The sequence below is a fragment of the Maniola hyperantus genome, chromosome 2, assembly GCF_902806685.2.
Source record: "Maniola hyperantus chromosome 2, iAphHyp1.2, whole genome shotgun sequence".
NCBI lineage: Eukaryota > Metazoa > Arthropoda > Insecta > Lepidoptera > Nymphalidae > Maniola > Maniola hyperantus.
Genome location: NC_048537.1, coordinates 15,411,588 through 15,432,576, shown reverse-complemented (window position 1 = coordinate 15,432,576; position 20,989 = coordinate 15,411,588). Strand labels below are relative to the sequence as shown.

Below are 20,989 nucleotides of genomic sequence, written 5' to 3'. Positions count from 1 at the left end.
AGAGGTGCGTGCCCGGAAACGAAACCCCAACTTCCAGAAAAGGAATCACTGCTATTCCAAAAACAGTAATGGCCCCAGATAACACAAACCTCTTGGACACAATGAAACAAAAATATAATAAAAGGAAAGGAAGAAACACAACGTTTTTCTGTTATTTCAATATTTCCTCAACGCGGTTGGCAGGTGGCGCGGAAACCTTACACAAATAATCTGATCGTGGAAAACATTCATATGTCTTAAACGGTGAGCGTATTCCTTGCTAACAATGTTTTCTCCTTGTTATTGTTACATACTTATTTATTTAAGGGGCTTTAACAATCAATTCATATTTTATTATGAGAAGAAAAGTCCTGACTCCTCAAAACGCCCAGCCCAAACTCTTAAACATATAGAAAGCTGAAATTTATTGAATGAATTTCCCACGGAATCCTATTAATATTATATAAATGTGAAAGTGTGGATATTTGGATGAAATTAGGAATGGAGATAGATTATACCCTGGATTAACACATAGGCTATTTTTTATCAAAGAGTTCCCTCGGGATTTTTAAAAAACCTAATTTCACGCGGACGAAGTCGCGGGCATCAGCTAACTCAACAAATAATTCTGCCGAAATTGCAACAACTAAAAAATAAATCATAGGTAATGTGTCACTTCAATACAAATAACGCAATACGAACGAAAGTATAATACTAATTTCTGAGTATTTAAGGAAATAAATAAAGCTAATAAAAAAAGCTAAAAAAGAAAAGATTAACAAAGACATGCGATATATTTTCGCATATTCGAATTGACCACTCGATCAATTATTTGTCCATCAGAATAAGCTTACGGCGGTTACGCACTCATCCGATCCGAGTCCGTGAAAATACGTTCCTTTTTGTTTTGTATGGGAGCTTATGATATAATATGTCGTAGATAATCGCTGGTATTCTCACGAATGACGGATAGAACTCGGATGACGGAACTGCAGTGACTAATCGCCGTTACGGAACAACCAGCTCTTAAAGTTGTGATGTGTGGCACAGTTGTATAAATAAACGTCTTTCTTTCTTTCTTTCTTACTGTGTAAGTAATTTTTTACACAAACTGAAAGACCAATATCACAAAATGTTTATAAAATTTCTGAGGTACGAGTAGCAGTACATACTTACAAAAATTATACTTGCAAAAGTATCGTTTACGAAAAAATATTCAGAGGAAAATCAAGGAACATTCGTGCGAACAAAAGGCTCGAATAATAAAATACAGCAAGAAATAACCTTCATAAAACGATGAATGCGAATTCAATTTAGTTAACAAAGAAAAATAGTCGGGGAATTCGGTGCAAAGTTGTGAATTTCACTTGGAATAAACAGTTTAGCGAGTCCTGGCGGGCGGGGCGCACTTTGTTAGGACCCTGTAGATGCGTATCGCGATCACGCAACGTTATTGTTGCCCGATTAATGTGCGATTGAGGGTTTTTCATGTAAACAACGTGCTTTACTGTGGTGATTTTCAATTCATTTGAAATATTTTTTATCAAAGATTAACTCGCGCTTGAATAAATAGTTACTTATGCCTTTTGGATGTTGGATTTTATCTTTAACATTGACTAGTGTAAAAAATTAATAAGACCGCCACAAGGCTCTGGAAACACTCGCCATGTCAAACGACATCGCCTTAAGGTGGGTCAAAGGACATGATGGAGACCAGGGAAGCGAGGCGGCGGACGCGGACTAGCACGAAAGGCTATGACACTGAAGGTGAGTATAAAACCTGGTTGCTGCAGGCAAGCCAAAAAGACTTTCCCTAACATTGACAAACGGGAAACTAACAAACTACTCCTCCTTTACAGAGGTAAACTCAGGAAGGTGGTGGGACTCATAACAGAGCATAGCCCACTAAATAAACACCTATTCGTTATAGGTGTCACCGACAGTCCTCTGTGCAGGGCCTGCATGGAGGTCCATCAAACCCCGACGCACGTGCTCCTAGAGTGCACGGGCGTAGCAGAACAACGCGAACGCCACACCTCACTCCATGAAGCCCTCGGCAACCTGGGCGGTCTACTCGGCTTCTGGAGCGAGCTTGGATGGCTGGAATGAAGACTTCAGCGGGGAGGGGAAATACACGCACAATAGACGGAAACGTTTAAGTGCGGAAACCAGCCCAGAGTGAACAAGAAGAAGAAATTAGCGAGTGTTAATTTTTGAGTATTTAGCCGGTTTGATTCCCGGGTGAGACAAGTGAATTTAAGAAAATCTTTGAATGCAGTTTTTAAAAATGTGCATGTATATATGTAGAAGTATATTAATATGGATTAGTATGGATTTGGATGTACAGGAATCGTCCAGATAAAGTTTTATTATTAAGTATAGATTATTGAGTTGACATAACCATTAATCATTCCCTAACTTTGGTAATTAATTTACATCAGGCAAGATGCTCCCAGATCAATAGCACGTTATAACAATTAATAAGCATTATTGGTAACAGTTTGTTACTATTATTGGTAACAATCAACAGCGACTGCAGCTAGGTTTGGCCTCGCAATTTATTGTCAATTAAGTCGATATTATCATTAATTACGGGCCGGAATAATCGAGATGTCAGTGAATTATTACCGGTTATAATTCTCTATTCATTGTTCTGATCCGTTCGGTTAGATGTAATTTAGGTAACCTACTGATATTGGTACGGTTATAGCAAGTGGTAACACCGTCGGCCTCCTAATCTGGGGTCCAGCGTATGATCCCGGGCACGCACCTCTAACTTTTCGGAATTATATTCGTTTTAAGCAATTTAATATGACTTGCTTTAACGGTGAAAGAAAACATCGAATGGAAACCTACAGCCTGGGAGTTCTCATTGTTTATGTGAATGTTTATTTTGAAAGAGAATCTGCTAAATATACAACGATTTGTGAATTATAAACTTAAAAAATTCAATAGACTGTAGGAGCAGTACGCGACAGGTCGAGATGGCAATCGGGGTATAAAGTGGGGGTACGCCTCGCACACCCGGGCATCACCCGCGCTATTCCGCACGGGGGCTGTGCGGGGCGTCCCCACCTCGATTGCCATCTCCACCTGTCGCGTACTATAGCAATAGTCGTAGATCGAAGTTCGACCTCGTTTATAAAATCTATTGACATTTAGGTACTCTCCATCCGGATTTGCAGTTAAACAAATCACAATGTTCTGAAAGTCGAACATCTAAGTTCGTTAGTTCGTCTAAGTAATTTAGCACTGAAAGGTTAATAGTTATGGAACTTAGCCTAAATATTCAACACTAGCTGATGCCCGTGGAATTAGGTTTTTTAAAAATCAAGAGGAAACTCTTTGATTTTCTGGTATAAAAAGTAGCCTATGTCACTCTCTAGGTCTTTATCTATACCCATGCAAAAAATCCCGTCAATCCGTTGCACCGTTGCAACGTGATTGAAGGACAAACCAATAAACGAACACACTTTCGCATTTATATTAAGGGTACTGATTGGCATTTCCACTTCATCCGGATTTGCAGCTAAACAAATCACAATGTCCTGAAAGTCGAACGTCTAAGTTCGAATACTACCAATTTAGCAGTGAAAGGTTAATAGTTATGGAACTTAGCCTAAATATTGAACATGGAAAATGGGACTAAAGTTATGCCCAATGTTCCTCCATCGAGCCTGAGTCCTGACACAATGGCCCGCAAAACAATCTTCAGTCCCGAACGAGGCCGCGTCTGGCATTGTGTTTCTGATGGCTCGGGGAGGAACGAGAAGCTTCAGGGATTTTATACCGTTCCCATTTGTTAAAATATTTTTGTAGGTATACAATTGATTGGACAGGGATTTGAGTTGACCTGCTTTTTGATTTCATTCAGCTTATTTATTGTTCAAATTCACTTGAATTGGACATTAAAATTTAGAAATAAAAATAAACTTGTAATGCACACCGTTAGGCTAAGTAAAGCTAGCAACTCCATTTTTGGTAACTCTACATGTTTTTATAATAAGCTTCAAGACATATTGGAGATGTCTCTCAACAAGTTCAAATTTTTCATAAAACGTACACTTATTGAAAAAGCCTATTACAATGTATAGGATTATTTAAATGATAAGAAAGCTAGGGCATGAATAAAAATAATGATTTTTTAAATTATTCTCTTTAATAATGAATTCTAGCCCCATAAACTACCTCTATACAAAAAATCACTTCATTTTATTACTACAGTCAAAGAGTTAAGACCCTATTGGTTTCTGCAACTGATCTGACCCATGTTGCCGAATGACCGGGCTATGAAAATGAGGAAATGATGTGTTCAAAATGGAGAGCACATATGGTTGCGCTCGCACTTGCGCACTAAAACATTATTTACATTATTCTCTATAGTGAACTGTGGAACCATCTCCAAAAATTATATTCAGAAGTGGTCCAAAATAATGAGGGTGGAATTAAAAGTTTGGATTATCCCTTTACATATGAAACACACCCGTCTAAACCCTCATGAATACAAAGCAAACTTCGCCTCATTCGAGCCTTGAGATTGTTTGCAGGGCCATTGTGTCAATACTCGTCCCAATTTACATGGGCCTTACGAAAACCAAGCTGTAATATGTACACATTTGATATAAGCGTTTATAGCTCTATAGTTTTCAGGGACAACATTAAGTTTACAGCTAACTGCCGTATACCAGAGTCGCTTAATCGTTACTTAAGTTTAGTTAAAACGATACAGAGCTATATCTTTCACATAAATCTGTCTCGTTTTAACTCAATCTTAAGTAACGATTAGCGACTCTGAGTGTGGCTGTCAGAGTCGCTTAATCGTTACTTAAGTTGAGTTAAAATGAGACAGAGCTATAATCTCACATAAATCTGTCTCATTTTAACTCAATCTTAAGTAACGATTAGCGACTCTGAGTACGGCATTTAGACTGTTAGGAAAGTGCTGCTGTACCTGGCGGCCATAAAAATTGGTATGGAACTCTAAAATTGAAGATGGTCGAAGTGATACAGGGAATTCAAAAACCTCGCAAAGCCCCAAAGAAGAAGTGAAAATAGACCCATGTATGTATTTGGACATGCGGCCCCTACTGAGTACTGATGATTTTGTAAATAAGATAACGATATGCAATTACAAGTGTATTTATTTTTATTTATTGACACTTTATTGACACTTTATTGCACACAACACAAAGTAAACATTGAAAAAACACAATACAGGATCTTATTCTAATAGATGTAGCATGCAAAGGCGGCCTTATCGCTAAAGCGATCTCTTCCAGGCAACCTTTGACGAAAGGAATCACGAAAGCACGGGTTGGTGCGGCAGCCGAAAATGGCCCTAGTTATTATTATAAATTAGACTACATACACAGTAGGTACATTCTAATAATACACAAATATATATAAATATATATACCCACATACATATCTCTATAATATACTACATAATTCTGTTGTGTATGTAAATTGAAGCATGTATACAGCACAGAGTAAACACGTATCTGCCTGCTGCAATCCCCGCTTCAATTAACGCAAGTCGGGTGAAACAAACTAGCTGACGCCCGCTTCACGGCTCGCTGCAGCACGGCGACTGAGGACTTAGCCAATTAATCTGGCTTAATGTAATAATTAAATGTTTAGAGTGAGGATATATGAGGCGTAGCACACACCGGCATAGTGGATTGATTTAGAGGCGCGGCGTTAATCCATTCATACTAATATTATAAATGTGAAAGTGTGTCTGTCTGCTAGATTTCACGGCCCAACAGTTTAACCGATTTTGATGAAATTGGGAAAGAGTTAGCTTACATCCCGGGCAAGGACATAAGCTACTTTTTATCCCGGACAATCAAAGAGTTCCCACAGGATTTTTAAAGGCCCATCCGTTTAACCAATGTATATTAAATTTGGTACAGAGGTAGCTTGCATACTTTTTATCAAATCATAGAGTTCCCACGGGATTTTTAAAAAACCTAAATCCACACGGACGAAGTCGCGGGCGTCCTCTAAAACTAGAGTTTTTAATAACAACTCAAACTAAGCTTTATTTACTTCAGTATAATGGGGCACCGTGTGTCCCATTTGTTTCGGTTTTAGTATACAATTTCAACTTGTACTATAAAAAGGCGTCTATAGGTGATGGTCTGTGGTTGGCTGTCACGTAATCCCCTGTTCATTGTTCAACAGCCGCACACAGAGTCGCTAATCGTTACTTAAGATTGAGTTACAACGAGACAGATTTATGTAAGAGATATATCTCTGTCTCGTTTTAACTAAACTTAAGTAACGATTAAGCGACTCTGAGTACGGCTGCAAGTCTTTTATTATTTTTGTCTGCAGTCCAAAGTCTCAGTGTCCAATACAAACTCGGGCGTGAGTAAACAAATGCAGGAGATGATTACACTGCGCCCGCATTTAATCGCATCTTCAGCAAACTTGCAACACCTATTGACGACGTATTGCTTGTGTAACTAACCACGGGGAAAGACAAACACCAATATTGCTCTGAATATTAAGTAAGTCATCATCATCATCAACCAATAGACATCCACTGCTGGACATAGGTCTCTTGTAGGGACTTCCACACGCCACGGTCTTGCGCCGCCTGGATCCAGCGGCTCCCTGCGACTCGTCTGATGTCGTCCGTCCACCTATTAGGGGGGTCTTCCAACGCTTCGTCTTCCGGTGTGAGGTCGCCATTCCAGCACCTTGGGACCCCAACGTCTATCGGTTGTACGAACTATGTACCCTGCCCATTGCCACTTCAGCTTCGCAACCCGTAGTAAAGTAAGTCGTTAAGTAAGTATATCATATCCACTAAGTATCTTACTAAGTGGGAAATGGTATTTTTTATGATTTGCTGGCCCACTACTGAGAAAGGGTCTCCTCTTAGAATGGAGTTCAGGCCATAGTCCAACACGCTGACCAATTGCAAATTGGCAGATCCAAAAATATAGTAGATATAGGAAAACTCTAAAAAAAAACTCCGTACCTTTCATCCCACGTAACTAGTCAAGAAATTATAAATTTTCAAATTGTCCCTAACCGGGGATATAATATCTACCACGTGGACGAAGTCGCGAGCATAAGCTAGTAAAATATATGTTAACAGACTCTTAACTCTATTTAAAACATCCCTCGTTTGCCGTGAGCATTTAAAAGCGAATAATTAATGTCGCAGCAGTGGCAACACATAACAAACACCTTTCCGCATTGTTCTATCCTAATTAGAATTACAGATGGCGCGGCGCCGAGTTCCCAACACGAGTGCAGGTGGTTTATGTATTTAAATAATGTAGCTATCATACTTACTCTGGTGTAGAGGCTATACCTAGTACCTACGTTAACGAGATAAACTGCGCATTAAAGGCCACGTAGATGAGGAACTATACATACACGTAGGGTGAGATTTATAGAGCGCATTTTGAATTAGTTTAAACTTAAGACAGGGTTAAAACGAGACAGGTGTATATCTCTCACATAAATCTGTCTCGTTTTAACTCAATCTTAAGTCTGAGCAAAGTCAAAGTGCGCTCTATAGATCTCAGCCAAAAGTCTGAAGCAATTATCGCATGTAATTGTTTAAAATCGTTCCTAGTCATTCTAAAATAGTTGTTGAATTTTTCGTCTGAAAACTCGGAAGTCAATTTGAATTCCCCATGTGTTTTCCTTTTGGACATGTAAGAGCTCTTCCATTTTTTCCCGATGCTTTCCTTATTAACAATAATCTATATAAAAACTCGTTATCATTGTCGGATTCTGAACTTAAATCTATCGCGTCCATCTTGCTTCATTCCCGTCGAGGAATGCCACTGAGGCATCGACTGATGTACGATTCGTGTTAACAAATGCAGACACATCGTGTCTACCAATGTCAGTACCACTTTGGCGCAGTATCGTAAACAAGTGCGAGTGTGGGCATGTGCGGCGGGGCTAAGAAATGCATCGCATAACGCACACCAAATCACCATAGTCGAAGATGAGGGACTTTTGTCCTCCGTGGACAATAGGTGTGGTGTCAGACACAGACAAAGGCTGATAAAATAGCGACGATGATAATTTAAAAAACCGGCCAAGTGCGATTAAGACTCGCACACCGAGGGATTCGTAGGTATAGTCGTATTTTTTAGACATTTTGCACGATAAATCAAAAACTATTATGCATAAAAATAAATAGATGGTTTAGAATGTACAGGTAAACTAATAATTTTAAACATTTTTACTGCAGGTAAGGTAAAGCCCTTTCATGTGATATAGTTATCTTACTTTGAAAATTAGCTGATGCTTGTCTGCGTGGACTACACAAATTATTTAAAACGCCTATACTTATTACCTCTTCAGGGGTAGAATTTTCGAAAATCCTTTCTTTGGTACAGGGATAAGCTTGTATCCCGGAGACGGACGTAAGCTTATTTTTATCCCGTAAAATTAAAGAAAAACTAACTACCGGGTTTTTAAAACACCTGATTTGCTAGTTTAATTACTAGTGGATACTTAACTTGTACCTGATTTTACGTTTGTTGACAGAGTATATAGAAAAGTCGGGGTTCGGTACACAATTTTAGTTTAGAACATATCGAATACATTGATTAACATTTTACTTTTCTTTTCCCAATACCGTCCGATAGAAGAACAAAAATTTGCTTCAAATCCATCGTACAATAAACGCACATTTCGTCGGCGCGCCTCAAAGGGATAAAGGCTTGAAAAAGGCCTTTGTGTGTAAGAAGGCTGAATCAGTATCGGCTATCAGAGCGATGCAGCGATATAAATGTTCGACTAGATGCGGCGCTTCATAGTAACAACACGTCCCAATGAATATCGGTGCCCGCACTCCTGTTAGTCGTAATCCGCTTAAAAGGCAGTCTATATTTTGTGAATATTAAACTTACGAGATAACTCTGAATTCACTAAATTCACGTTATCAAATTTGAGTAGGTAATGTAGCTTTCGTACGTATAGTCTGTTCTAACTTATCTACGTCTAACGTTCGTTTTTAACCGACTTCCAAAAAGGAGGTGGTTCTCAACTCGGCCCGTTTTTTATTTGAACGTTTTTTTTAATGTATGTACATCTATTTTTCCAGGTTTCTGGACCGATTTGCATTTTTTTTTAAATCAACAGAAGATGTTTCGGTGGTGGGCCCATAAAAATTTCTGGATCAATCCTAATGCTGCAGGGTTACTGCCCGCCTAAGCTATCAAGATTCAGGAAGTGTTCATAGTGAATTAATGTTGTAGGTACCAAGCAACGACTTTATGCTTGAACTCCAAGTCCCAACTCCTCAACCCTGATTTATGTTCGTAGAAACGGACTGCGTCTAAAAGAGAGTGCGGATACCGATGTTCGTTGGAACATGTTACTAAGGAGCGCCGCATCTAGTGGACTATTTATATCGGTGGTGCGATGTAAACCTATGACGGGATCTCCTTGAAAAGCACTGCGCCTTTCAGCGGACTTGTTTACTTACTGGGATCGGAAAGATTGGACTTTGTAAAGGAAACATGTTAGTCTAAAATTGTTGATGCTCTTTGGTAAGAAAATGTATCATGAAATGTTTTATGACAATGTTAAAGAGATATATTTTTAAGGTTCCGTACATCAAAAGTAAAAACGGAACCCTTATAGGATCACTTTGTTGTCTGTCTGTCTGTCTGTCTATCTGTCTGTCGGTCTGTCAAGAAACCAAATTTGGCATGTAGGTAGGTCTTATAGCAGACATTTGGGGAAAAATCTGAAAACCGTGAATTTGTGGTTACGTCACCCAAAAAAATTAATTGTGTTCATGAACAAATAGTTAGTGTTTTCAATTTTCAAAGTAAGATAACTATACCAAGTGGGGTATCATATAAAAGGGCTTTACTTGTACATTCTAAAACAGATTTTTATTTATTTTTATGCATCATAGTTTTTAATTATCGTGCATGTCGAAAAAATACGACTGTAGTACGGAACCCTCGTTGCGCGAGCCTGACTTGCACTTGGCCGGTTTTTTTTTAACAAATCAGTTCCTCTCAGTTCTAATAGCGTTAGTGTTAGTGACGTTGGTGGTTCGAGAAATCAACCAACGTCACTGACATAGCCCAAACTATTAGCAGCTGAAGTGGCACTGCAGTGGTAATGCTTGTCGTAGAGGCGATTCTTGGCATTTTTTTTGGCATTTCATAGAAAGCTTTAGCAGGTAAACATAACTGTATATTTGTTTCTTTCAAACACGCAGTATTTTCTAAGATACGAGCTCCGCACTAGAGAGAGAAAACAGCATTTCTTTTCCGCGCTGAGCGGGAGTACACTTGTGCGGTTTTAAAACCTCATAACGCATTGAGCGTGTTAAGCAAGCGTAGTGTGGGACGCCCTCCAGCACGATGGACCGACGATATAAAGACGGTGGCTGGAAGTGGCTGGATGAGGAAGGCGTATGTTCACTAGTTGACGCCCACAGGCTGATGATGATGATAATGATGATGATATAATTATACTGATAAGTAAAAAAAAATACTATGACTAATGACCAAATATAGGTCTCCCACTCAGCATCATGCTGCAGCAAGCTGCACCTGCAGCAAGCTGCACCTGCAGCGCTGGTTTTCTGTTGGAGCCTTAAAAAGTGAAGTCACTGACAACGAGATATACTGATCTATTTAAGAATGTAACCGTATTAGAATGTTATATTATAAAATAAAATACGCAGACAAAGAATAAATAAATAATTAAAAACCGGCCAGGTGCGAGTCAGACACGCACACTGAGGGTTCCGTACTACAGTCGTATTTTTTCGACATTTTGCACGATAATTCAAAAACTATGATGCATAAAAATAAATAAAAATTTGTTTTAGAATGCACAGGTAAAGCCCTTTCATATGACACCCCACTTGATATAGTTATCTTACTTCGTATATTAAAAACCTTATTATAAGTTCATGACCACAATTTAATTTTTTTGTGTGATCTAACCCTAAATTCACGGTTTTCAGATTTTTTTCCCCTAAAGCCAGCTATAAGACCCACCTACCTGCCAAATTTCATGATTCTAGGTCAACGGGAAGTACCCTGTAGGTTTCTTGACAGACAGACGGACAGACGGACAGACAGACACAGACAGACAGACAGACAGACAGACAACAAAGTGATCCTATAAGGGAAAGTAACCCCAAAAATGTAGGTAGACATCGAATGTACTCGTACGAAACGTTTTTGTTCAACTTTTCTTTTATACCAAGATCTCCCATAAGCTCGTGATATATCTCCCATAAGCTCATAGATAAGGAGGTCAGTTGAAAGTACAGTGCCTCTAAGCGAAATCCCATCATCCACTTACATCGATGATGAGCTGAAAACCGATACTGATTCACCCTCCGTAACTCACAAAGGGCTTTATCTCTTTGAGACCGCCGACAAAATATAAGTTTATGATTGGATGAACGTAACGCAAATTTTCGTTTTTCGCTGGCAATATTGTAAATATATTGCCAGCGAAACTTGTGCTATTAAAAGAAAGTGCGAGTGCCTAGTGTCAGTTAAAAATTTAATTAAGCTATACAGCAAATAACAAGTTCTATCCGGAAAATTGCAGCTTTTTGTCATTGAAATCTCAACAAGAGACTTATGTCAGAGTGAACTAGAGTGAGGAAACTCTCGAGTTTGAAGAATTTAGAGCCTCAATAGCTCAACGGGTAAAGTAGTGGACTGAAAACCGAAAGGTCGACGGTTCAAATTCAAACCCCGCCCGTTGCACTATTGTCGTACCTACTCCTAGCACAAGCTTAACGCTTAGTTGGAGAGGAAATGGGAATATTAGTCATTAACAATGGCTAATATTCTTTAAAAAAAAAAATTACTAGCTGATTTACTAGCTGATGCCTACGACTTTGTACGCGTGGACTTAAGTTTTAAAAAATCCCGTGTGAACTCTTTGATTTTCCGGGTTAAAAAGTAGCCTATGTAACTCTCTTAATCTATACCCATGCAAAAAATCACGTCGATCCGTTGCTCCGCTGTGACGTGATTGAAGGACAAACCAACAAACAAACACACTTTCGCATTTATAATATGCGTAGTGACTACATCTATTGTACTGAATTAAACAATCAGTCTGTAGTTTTCGGAAATGAAATGTTCCTACGCGGAGAAAAAATTCCTGAATGAAAATCACTGACTATTAAAATTTAAAGTGATAGCCTACTGGAATTTAAGATGTAGGTCTCCTATTCGAGGTATCTGGGGTGATGGGTAAAGATAATGATGATGATTGAAATATGTACAAAGCTCTCCAAAACCAACACCATTTTTTCAGATATGCAAAATCTAACTTATTGGAACGGGTTGACCATTTCATAGGTCCATTTCTCTGTTCTATTTCTAATGAAAACCACGTTTTCCAAATCTTATGTTTTCTTCCCTCAGTAGATTTAACTTGTCAGGCTTTAATTTATTTTGTAACGAACGTTTGTAATCACTCTGCCGGCTATATGAAAGCCATAACATTCAGTGATTAATGATTTTTTTTTTTCGCGAAATGTTTCCCGAGAAAAATAAGAGCCATTGAAATTTGAAGAAGAGCAAAATGTTCGTGACTAACGCGAGGTTCAAAGGCTCTGCTGTGAAATAAAATACGGAAAAGTCAAAAAAGATCGAGCCAACGATGACGATTCCAATAAATCAAATGAATACGGAGTAATGAAAATTGAAGGGCAGATCGTCACGTAATTAACGGAAAGCGATTAATGACGTCACCTATTAGGCGTTTAATTTATACATATTATTATAATAAATTATTTCTTCTTTGTATAATTATGACAAAATACAAAAGGCCTTTCGGTCGAGGCGCGCACCGCAAATTAGGTAAATATTATTCAACAAAAAAGATTCATTACGTACGGGCATAATGAAATTACAAGGCTTTCATGGTTTAATATAATGGAATATGTAATGTGGTGTTCAGTGAAAGTTATTAAAAACTTTCGCTCCTTCAAAACTTTTCTATTTAAACTTTTTAAAGACATTTTAATTAATGTAAAATTGTAGCTAAGTTGCCTCGGTAGGCGTCCGCGTCCTTGTGAATATGTAATGATTCTGACTTCTGAGATGGGAAGTGGGTTTGATATTTTTGCATTTGTGTGAGGTAGACACTTAAAATAGGAAGTCAACGGTATACAAAGAAATATTTGTTTATATCTAAATTAAAAGTAAAAAAAACAATATTAAATTAAAACTAAAATAAATCAAATCTAAAATCTCATCTAGACCACCGTAGCGAGGCATTGTACCCAAGATGCTGGCAGCATTACCCCTTTGGATGGCCAAACTAATTCTTTGACCAAGAAGACTCTCGGGTCCCCGGTTGACTCGATGACTCGTTGAAATTTCCTCAAAAAGAGCTCGAGCCCCCGGTCCCCACGGCCCCAAGATCTCCACACCAAAAAGTTCCTTATATAACTATAACATGGTTTTTTCCCTTTAGGTACTCCTGCTATAACACATTGCTACCTGCCAAATATGATTCTAGGTCAACGGGAAGTACCAATAGGTTTCATTCCCTTGACGGGTCTTGACATATATATAGACACATAACTTTATTACTTTTTTACTTTTTTCTTTGGAGATACGGAATCCTAAAAACACTTGTATTATTCGATATATAATCTAATGTGGCAAAGAACTCATGAACGATAGTGACAGATGATATAGTCTAGCAACGAACTTATGAAAGTATAAAGAAACTGTTTAAAAAAAAAGAAAAAACCCTTTCGTAAACCGTTTTCATAGAATCAATTAAATTGAATAGAAATTATATGAGACTGGCAAGATAAATAAAAGTAAGTGCCTAACGGAGAAACTTTCCCATACTGAGGAATAATAACGAAACTTTGGCATTGAATCAAGTATTAGGGCGGAAAACGAAGGCAGCGGCTTTGGCAAAATTATCATTTATATAGACGGGCGGACATTTCCAAAATAATAAGGCGTGACCGATGAATAACGCACTTACCTATAATAACATACTTTCCTTAGGCTGTGTCTATAGCAAGGAGAGTAAATAAATCAAAGAATTTGGATGTACTACTACCGTGAAATAAATTTATTCAGTGGATCTTGGAAAAAATTGTGGGACTGTATCCAAATTTTTTAGTGGGCTAGAATCTACCCACTTTTGATCAAAGATAATGAACTTATTAATTTAAGTCTTCGGGATGCAGCTGCATTTATAATATTAGAATTGGAGTATGGTTTGATGATACTAAAAGTGTAGGTAAATAAAATATTCAATAGAATAGATTAAATAGATAGAGACTAAATTAAATAGATAGATACTAAAAGTGTAGGTAATGTAAAATATTCAATAGAATAGATTAAATAGATAGAGATCTGATTCGTTAAAGCCTAGATATATGTATTGGGTTGAAATTGCTTTACCTACTACCAAAAGAGCACCAGCAAGTAACTCGGCATGTGTCAATATAAAATAGGCACGGTATATTCGCGCTCCCGATCAGCCCGTGATATCACCGGGGGCCATGCCCGAAAATCAGCGCTGCAGTCGACCGACTGCAGCAATAAGCTGAGGCAGCGCCCCGTTCGGCCAAGATAGACACTAAGCTAGTTTTAAGAAGTGGGTGCCTGGGTCTTGGGGAACCAGGGAGCATGGACACTGGTCGGCTCCTTGGTTCCCCAGGGACTACGACTACTACCTATTTGTAAATTTGGCTGAATAAAAGGTTTTTATTATTATTATTATTATTATTAAATATCCGTAGCCGCAATCAGACCTTGCAGTGATGACTCAGCCGGGATATCTTACTCGTACTTAAGGCCATAGGCTATAGCAAACACTATTACACCAAAGAGGTCACAAAAAGTCTAACATAATCTGGGAATCGAACCTGTATTACCATTTTTAAGACACTTCCTGACCGCTGTGTGACAAAGGCCGTCCGAGTCCTTTTTTTGTTAACAGGGCAGGGGGGAATCTTCTTAAGATACTTTTTGGGCAGAGATGGGGTTGCCCAATAAAACCATCCTAAGCGCATATTAAGAGGCTCTGCGCCGCGCCAGTGTCTTTCTTGCGTGACGCCCATTGGGCTCATCCTGGAGGATGTACTTCCCTGGCTTCATGCACCTTGCATGTAGGCACGACAGCTTGTGCCACAGTGCTCAAGCTGCCGTGTTCTCAGGCTCGTCCAGAGCCACACTCCAGCCACTCGCAACCTAAGTTTCAGCGCCGAATACTTCAAGGCCGTACATCATCATCATCATCATCAGCCTATGGACGTCCACTGTTGGACATAGGCCTTCCCTAAAGAGCGCCACCACACCCGGTCCTCAGCCTTCCTCATCCAGCCACTTCCCGCCAGCCTCTTTATATCGTCGGTCCATCGTGCTGGAGGGCGTCCCACACTACGCTTGCTTAAACGCGGTCTCCACTCAAGGACTTTCCGGCTCCAACGGCCATCGCCTCTACGACAAGGCCGTAGGAGCTCTAATAATCAAAATGAATCTCGCAATAAAGCGGACTAGAAAAAACGTAGGGACAAGAATATTGCGTCTCGGAATCCTTTGTACAAAGATCCTTTCAAAGTAAATTGCGTTCCGGACCGGCTACTTTAAATATGGCGTTTTAGGAGCCTACAGCGGGACCGACTTATAAAGTTTTATTACAATCGTTCGGAAAATAAGTGGTGAAAGACTAAAAGCCTTCTTTTTAAAGTTATCGACCTGTTTTCTCTAACAAAAGGAAAATTTATCTTTCACTAGCTGATGCCCGCGACTTCGTCCGCGTGGAATTAAGTTTTTAAAAAATCCCGTGGGAACTCTTTGATTTTCCGGGATAAAAAGTCACTCACAGTCTATGTCACTCTCCAGGTCTTTGTCTATACCCATGCAAAAAATCACGTCAATCCGTTGCACCGTTGCAACGTGATTGAAGGACAAACCAACAAACAAACACACTTTCGCATTTATAATAAGGGTACTGATAACTCCTGACTGACTGTATCCTGATTTTTTAAAATTCCGACACAAGTTAGCCCTGGACTGCAATCTCACGCGATTAGGGTTGCCAGGTCTTTAATCTGAAAAGCCGGACAGACCAGCCAGTTTAGCCGGACATTTGGGTAAAAAGGCCCGAGAACCTTAATTTTTTAAGTCTTAGTAGGTATATCACTTCATACCTCTATCATTTACCTTTAAATCTTCTTAAATTCTAATAAAAAACAACAAAATTAAATGAATCAGTCTTCTTTCTCAATAATCATTGATTAATACTATTGCAATTTGCAATGGAATACACAATTAAACGAAACTCAAATGAATGAACCAGTCGTATTTATTAATCATCATTCTTTACTTTACTTACTATTATTGTAAAATGTAAAAATTGACAAATTTAAGCCTAACAAAAGCCAGACAGCCCGGACATCGACTAATTTGGCCGCACATGCAACCAAAAAGCCTGACTGTGTCCGGCTTTATCCGGACGCCTGGCAACGCTTCACGCGATGGTAAACGATGATGCAGTCTAAAATGGAAGCGGGCTAACTTGGAAAGGGTTTGGCAGTGGCACCGATTCTAAGCACAACCTAATTTTAGAGTATTCGCACCCTCTTCTTACTATTGTAATATGAAAAGGACAGAAGCAGTTTGACATTTCTAAATTTAATTTTAAGATGGTAAAACCCGTGATTTTAGCACGCACTCGCGAACCTACTGTTTAAATTTGTATTGTGCACTAAAATTTAGAGTCTTTAAATGTGAAAGTCTTGTTCCGTTCCTTTTTTAGCATTAGTTAAAAGAAAAGGATGCAGATACTCTAAATTTAGTTTAAATAGAAACTAGAGAATCGGGGCCAATCCATTAAATTAAACCCATACCCCTTATCGGTTTCTACGCGTATGTACATAAAGCTCATCTCAACAAAACAAAAAATTTTTGAGACCCCACTTTTTGTTCATTTACAATGTAGCCTATGTCACCCGGACTATAATAACAAATCGATTGACATCTCATTCATCAAAATCGGCCCAGCAGCTTAGCAGCTACAGTGGAACACACATAAATACAAACGCACATACATAGAATGCTAAAATCATTACCCTTCCTTTTGGCTTTGCCTTAGTCGGGTAAAAAGAGTTTCCTACTAGAGCTATCTTCTAGTCGCATAATGGCACCGATTCCGTTGTCTTTCTCTAAACTAAATTTAGAGTATCTGCATACTTTTCTTTTTAACAATGCTAAAAAGGGACAGAACATGAACTTTACATTTAGTGCACGCTACAAATTTAAACAGTAGGCTGGCGACTGTGCGCTAAAATCACGGGTTTTACTATCTAAAACTTACTGTCAAACTGCGTCTGTCCTTTTCATATTACATTAGTAAGAAGAGGATGCGAATACTCTAAAATTAGGTTGTGCTCAGAATCAGTACCACTGTATACTTACTTATCAGGCCAAACTTCTTCAAAGGCGCTTTCTGATCAGTTGCAACAAGTTTCAAACGTTATCGAGAAGCCGAGAGTGTAGAGGCAGTGCTTTCAAATTTAAGAGACTGCCACCATCTTCTCGTTTATCATTTAAACGTAATATAAACCCTATTTTCTTGGACATAAAGGCCATAATGCAATGAAAACGGTGAAGAGGTGGACAACTAGGTCGGTATTGGTTTCGCTACTTTAGAAAATTGCTGGTAAAGTGCATTGAAAGGAAACAGGGATCTAATATAAATAGTATTGAATGGAGAGAAATATATGCAAAGAGTTATCTTGAGACTTGTGGTAGAAAATTGTATGTGGGACTGGTAAACTGTACCAACCCACTCAAATAATACTAACAGGTTGGGATTTTCAAAGGAAGCTTTTGAAGTTTACTCATGAATAGGTACTGAAAAGCATCTTTTAGGGTTCCGTACCTCAAAAGGAAAAACGGAACCCTTATAGGATCACTTTGTTGTCTGTCTGTCTGTCGGTCTGTCAAGAAACCTCCAGGGTACTTCCCGTTGACCTAGAATCATGAAATTTGGCACCTACCTATTACCTATCTAGGTAGGTCTTATAGCAGACATTCGGGGAAAAATCTGAAAATCGTGAATTTGTGGTTACATCACACAAAAAAAATTAAATTGTGATCATCAATTAATGATTAGTATTTTCAATTTTCGAAGTAAGATAACTATATCAAGTGGGGTATCATATGAAAGGGCTTTACCTGTGCATTCTAAAACAGAATTTTATTTATTTTTATGCATCATAGTTTTTGAATTATCGTGCAAAATGTCGAAAAAATACGAGTGTAGTACGGAACCCTCATTGCGCGAGCTTGACTCGTACTTGGCCGGTTTTTTTTCTTGCTGATTCCTCCAAAGCAAGTTTGTTGTCTCTCGCGTACCAAATGGATTAAACAAATCTCAATCGTCTTAAATCTACATAGGTCCTTTGAGTCGAACACAAAAACAACATTTTCAAGAGTATTTCCCGTTGAAATTGAAACGGAACTTCGTTCCAGTTTCGTACTTAAGTTAAAGGAAACTGCTTTCAATATTCCTCAAATCGAGTGCATCTCGGGTCAAAGCAGGGCTGCCGTCTTGGTGAGCGATAAAATTCTCTTAGGAAATAACTTTTGGAATATCTTTCTTTTTCTTGGTATTTCAGTCATCCTGTAGCATCCTATTTAATTCGCTGATGTCTTGTAGTTTGGATATGTATTTGTACGGGAACAGTATGTTGTAGGCTCGATTTAGGTTTTTTTGATAATCCCGTGCGAACTATTTGATTTTCCGGGATAACAAGTAGCCTATGTCCTCCCCCGGAATGCAAGCTATCTCTGTACCAAATTTCGTCAAAATCGGTTGAACGGATGGGCCATGAAAAACTAACAGACAGACAGACAGACAGACAGACAGACAGACGGACGGACAGACAGACGCATTTATAATATTAGTATGGATATGGAACGTAATAATTACAATATTATTATGGTTTGTGTGGCAACCCTAGCTCGTACCCGTTCTACTTCTAACTGCATTTGATATTGCCTTCACGAATATTGGGAACGCTTATTTCGTTTTCATGTTTGGAAAAATGCGTATATCGAACTGAAATAATCATGTTGCCGAACACTATCCGAGCTGAATTCTAATATTCAAATATTGGAAACTTTATTAAAAATGCATATTTTATGAGCTAGGTCGGTCCTTTTTTTCCGAGGAAGAGTTTAACCACCCAATAAAGTTTGTCTGGGGAGCGTTCAGGGAACTACGTGATATTGGTTTTAAGTCTTTTAAGTCAGCTGAGGAAACTAGAGTAAATCTTTCACTGTTACTACGTGAAGAAGCGACAGTCACTCGCCCCGCGTCCGCATCGGGGTACCTACAGTTCTTGCAGTTCACGAAGGCGAGTGAACTTTACTTGTGGTAACGTCATTTACATAGGCATTGCGTGAGTGTGCGTGCATGTCGGACCAATCAGTCGCGAGCAAGCGCTGGCAAACGCACACGTTTAGTGTACCTTACTTATACCGATACGACTTAAACACAAGCATGAGCCACTCGTCCTCGTGAAATGCAAAAACTATACGCCTAGTAGTATTATGTAAAACGTCTTTGTCCCGCTCGATTTACGTATAGCGCAGTGTTTGTCAATGGTATATGCAAATGATTAAATCGTAATAGTAGCCTTGTAGTATTATGTAAAACGTTGTCCTTGTCCCGCTCGATTTACGTATAGTGCTGTGTAGATGCGATCAGCGCTGTATATTCTTGTGCATCAAGGCATAATGCTGTGCTGGGACCCTTTTTCGGGTTGTGCCACACGACAGTTTGTTCCGACGCTTCTTCTGCTAGAAGCACGTTGGGCTTAATGCTCAGGTGGAAGAAGCGCCGGAATAACCAGCTCTTAGTTATGAGATGTGATGTGATGTGAGTTTGGAAAGTAAACGTCTTTTCTTTCTTTCTTTCGACATCAATGGGTGATAATACCATCTGTGTAGCTTTTTTAGCGTTTAAACTATCGTGAGTGAAGCTTCTTTACAATCTTCCTTAACTTTCTTCTCAAATAATCACTGTCGTTTTTGTGCCTACGTTTCGGCATCGTTTTTAAACTCGAATAACGTGGTGATCGGCGAAGCACATAAAACGCGAATGAGTCACATCACAGCAACACCGAGCAAGTAAGATGTACGTACTACCCACATACAAAAAAAGTGCAGATTTTCTGCTTTCAAATAAGTAACAGTATAAAACGTATTACTACAAAGTTGTATAACGAAACAATGATGTATAATATCTGTCAACGGCGTCTGTCAATACGTGAGTACAGCCGTTGCCAGATATTATATGTAGCTTTATTATTAGAAGTATATATATGTCAACAAAAATATCCCCCGAGTAACACACATAAGCCGATATGACACTTTTATGATTCATATATCGCGGCGTGTTCGCGCCGATCCCCGTACATTGGCATAGTGGGATATTTTATTCATGCCAAGTATTCATCACTTCAACAGAAAATCCCGCAGTTAACAGCACTTGTTACTATCTACATAATGCACAGGTTTATTTAAAAACCGGCCAAGTGCGAGTCAGACTCGCGCACTGAGGGTTTCGTACTACAATACAACTTTATCGACATTTTGCACGATAACTCAAAAACTATTATGCCTAAAAATAAATAAAAATCTGTTTTAGGATGTACAAGTAAAGCCTTTTCATATGATACGCCACTTGGTATAGTGTTCTTACTTTGAAAGTTGAAAATAGCAATATTTGTTCATGAACACATTTTTATTTTTTTCTTGTGATGTAGCCACAAATTCACGGTTTTTAGATTTTTCCCCCCATATCTGCTATAAGACCTACCTTTCTACCAAATTTCATGATTCTAGGTCAACGGGAAGTATCCTATAGGTTTCTTGACAGACACACAGACAGACAGGCAGACAGACAGACAACAAAGTGATCCTATAAGGGTTCCGTTTTTCCTTTTGAGGTACGGAACCCTAAAAATGAATGATATTAGAGA

The 20,989-nt window shown here is 38.8% G+C and overlaps 1 protein-coding gene across 3 annotated transcripts in view; it reads right to left on the bottom strand.

Annotated features, from left to right (window-relative positions):
* LOC117993365 (syndecan-like) overlaps positions 1 to 20,989 on the bottom strand; it is a 309,582-nt gene that overhangs the window by 46,785 nt on the left and 241,808 nt on the right. The gene's annotated exons all lie outside the window — the stretch shown is intronic.